The following is a 3794-nucleotide window of genomic DNA, read 5'->3' as shown; positions in this document are numbered from 1 at the left end:
CCTGTAGTCCCAGCTACTCGGGAGGCTGAGGCAGGAGAATGGCGTGAACCCGGGAGGCAGAGCTTGCAGTGAGCCGAGATCGTACCACTGCACTCCATCCTAGGCGACAGAGCGAGATTCCATCTCAAAAAAAAAGAAAAAAAATGAAATATGTGTGCTTAACCTAGAAGGGTTCTATGCATGGAAAGTTACAAAGTTATAAGCCCTACCAGTTATGCTATGATCCAGAAATATCTAAGTTATTGAAGTTGATTGTGTGACAATTAAACTAAAGTGTTATCAGAAATAAGGTTTTGGAATTTTGTATTTTAGTATATTTTTTTCAGAGAAAGATTTGGCCATACTGGGATGGGAGCTAGTAGTGTGTCAACAAGTTGTGTAATTTTCATATTTGGGGCATTGATTTTTCTTTTGAAGAAAGATATGACCTCGCTGGACTGAAACTCATAATACTTCAATAGCAGATAAAAGAGAAAGATCCATAAGTGATAACATGCTCAGAGTTGGGGCTTTTAACAGTTCTTTTCCAAGGCTAGGGTTCTGAGTTTTTTCCTCTCATCTGAGCCCATTTTAAATCTTTCCTAGAAGTCACTGCTTCTGTGCTGAGAATAGGGCTACATAGTTCCCATATCTTTGGTAAATATCCTTTATTAAGTGATTCTTAAAGATGTACATTTATACATAGACAACTGGAAATTTTCATACTAAAAACCTTTTCTTTAGACAAAACCAATAAAGTATGAAAAAAAAAAACTTTGTTAGGTGCATAAATCTTTGGGGGTTGGCTTTAATTCTTCAAAAGTAACTATAGGTTTTATCCCTATGGTAAACAAATAATAATGTCTACATCTATCCACAATGCAAAGTTGGGGATACAGTTCTAGAATATTTAGCAAAATATGGATATTTACACCAAACCTGGAATGGCTGAGGTTCTCTATAATTGTAATTTTATCAATTTTCCATTTGCTTTCATGTGGAAAAAAAATGCCAGCCTCAGTATATGCCAAATATGACTGAAGTTTATTTGAAATGTTGTCAAAAGTTACCTGGGCATATTAAGTATGTAAAATTGTAACTGTAATGTGGATAATTCAATTGTGCTTTTGTCTTTTGCGAATTGGTCTTCATGAAGCACACCCAGTATTGTGAAAATTATGGGACTTTATTGAAATTGAGACACATGAGGTTAGTAAGTAGATTTTAAAATTATTATTTGGCACATTTTCTTCACAATGTTGTAATTGTACATCACTCCTTTATTATACTGATCTGGAAAAAAATATTCAGTATATTTATGCCCAAAACGAGTACTGGGCCCATGTGGCAGGGCCAAGCAAGTAGAACATGATTCAGAAATCAGGCAATGAAAAGGCATAAGAATGACATAATGGACTTTGGCGACTCAGAGGGGAAGGTTGCAAGACTATATATAGGGTACAGTGTACACTGCTCAGGTAACAGGTGTACTAAAGTCTCAAAAATCACCACTAAAGAACTTATCCATGTAACCAAAAAATGCCTGTACCCAAAAAACAATTGAAATAAAAAATAAAGAAACAAAAGAAATCAGGCCATGAAAAACACACTGGAACATGATCAAGAGGCATTTCACTGCCTCAAAACAAGGTGGTGGGGGGTGTATTAGTCTGTTCTCAAATTTCTATAAAGAACTACCTCAGACTGGGTAATTTATAAAGAAAAGAGGTTTAATTGACTCATGGTTCTGCAAGCTGTACAGGAAGCATGGCTGAGAAGGCCTCTGGAAACTTACAATCATGGCAGAAGGTGAAGGTGGAAGTAGGCACATCTTACACGGCTGGAGAAGGAGGAAGAGGGCAAAGGGGAAGGTGCCATACACTTTTAAACAACCAGGTCTTGTGAGAACTCACTCACTATCATGAGAACAGCAAGAGGGAAATCTGCCCCCATGATTTAATTACCTCCCACCAAGCCCCTCCTACAACATTGGGATTTACAATTCCACATGAGATTTGGACAGGGACACAAATTCAAACCATATCAGGGAGGAATTCTAAAATACACAGCAGGATGCACTCCTATCCCTTACAGGTCAAGGAGATTATCTAATATTGGTGTGGGGAATGGCTTATTTTCTGATGACCACATGTCGGACTATTTCAGTCACCACTAGAAACCCCAGTAGGGTTTTTGTTTCATATTATTTCTATACATTTTTTTGTAAAAGTAAATGCAATAGAAATTTAATTCAGGATTGATCTCAATCTTCAAGTGGAGCCAGCTCCTCTGGGATCAGGAAGGAAATAGGGTTTTTTGTTTGTTTGTTTGGTTTGGGGGCTTTTTTATTTTACATCACCATGCAGGTTACATTCATCTTCCACTGGAATGACTAGAGTACCCCAGTAAGTGGCCTGACTACAGAAGAACACAAGATTGCCTCCTGAGGGCAAACAGGCTCTCTTGCTTCTCCTCATCGGCCATGCCTTAGCATGGTTTCTCCCTATCCCTTATTAAAGCAGGTCCTTTGCACACAAAGCCCTGGTTAAAACCCAAATCACTACCTCTCAACCCTCTTGGATAAGGGGCGCTTTCCCTGGACTTGGACTGAGCCCCATACCCCAGAGGTGGTATCCTGACTGGATTGTATGAAGAGAGTGGGTGCAGGAGACAAATGGCTGAAATGAAAATGGGAGCCATCGGTCCCCATCTGCATCTACAACTTCAGATGCCTACAGATGTGGTCCATGTGACGTGCAGGAAGGAGGGGCAGAAGAAGGGATGGGCAGGGAGGGTGTTTCTGGCGACAGTAGTCTGCCTGAAGGTCTTCACTTCTTGGCCTTGCCCTGGGCAGCCACAGCTTCCATGGCTTTACACATAGTCCCTTCATCCCCTAAGAACTGCATGGACTTGATGGGGTTCAAGTTCTTGGCCAATTCATAGGCAATGGGAATACCAGTAAGCAGGTTCAGCTCCATGATAGCTACTTCAGAGACACCCTCCAGATGCTTGATAATGCCTATAAGGCTGCTGTCATGGGCTTCAATCAATATCCAATTCCTCTTCTTTATCTGGGGAACTATATCTTTATTCCAAAAGGCCAGAGCTCTGGCAATAGTATCCTCCAGACTCTCACAAGAGGGTAGTTGATCTTCAGTGAGGTCTGTATACCTGCAATCCTTACTAATGCTGCTACATAAGGGGTGGTAGGGCTCCATCAAAGGTGGTGAGACATCATAAGGGCATATCCACATCTTTACCTAGGCCTCACCATTCTTGGCAGCAGTTTCTGCTTTATGGAGGCTGGTCAGATCCCCATAGTGCCATTCATTGAGGCACCAAGTCCTCACTGCAGGCCACCACATTGGGTCACTAGCATGCACAGTGTCCAGAGATTCCAGATTGCTCTCTTCTACACTGATGGGAAGCATATGTCAAACTCATAGCCAGCACCTGGCAGCACCTGCCCATCGTGATTCACCTCCTCATGGTCCGCTGGGTGCTCTTGCTCTGGAAACTGGAGTGGCCATGGCAGCAGGCTCAAAATTCTTGACAATGTATTTTCTGGGATTTTTTTAACTGTCTTAGATGGCTTTAAAATAGGACAACCTTGAAGCCATTCAAGCCAACAAAGAAGTCAAGGTCCTACAAAAAATTGAAGTTCAGTGCTCAAACTGCCTGTAACAAATAAATGAGCAGCAGCAGCAGCGAAGAAATATGAAAAAAAAAAAAAAAAAAAAAAAACAAGTTGAAGTAGTGAGGCTCAAAGGAAAAAAGCCAAGACTGTTTTGGCATGTGGGAAAGAAAAGCTGGAG

At 41.1% G+C, this 3794-nt stretch overlaps 1 pseudogene; it reads right to left on the bottom strand.

Moving 5' to 3' along the window:
- Positions 1-2807: 2807 nt before the first annotated feature.
- LOC105514913 lies at positions 2808-3424 on the bottom strand (annotated as a pseudogene).
- Positions 3425-3794: the final 370 nt, after the last annotated feature.

This window comes from Colobus angolensis, unplaced genomic scaffold, assembly GCF_000951035.1.
Source record: "Colobus angolensis palliatus isolate OR3802 unplaced genomic scaffold, Cang.pa_1.0 Scaffold250, whole genome shotgun sequence".
NCBI classification, from domain to species: domain Eukaryota; kingdom Metazoa; phylum Chordata; class Mammalia; order Primates; family Cercopithecidae; genus Colobus; species Colobus angolensis.
The sequence above is the reverse complement of the archived record's forward strand: the minus strand, read 5'-3'. Positions and strand labels throughout refer to the sequence as shown.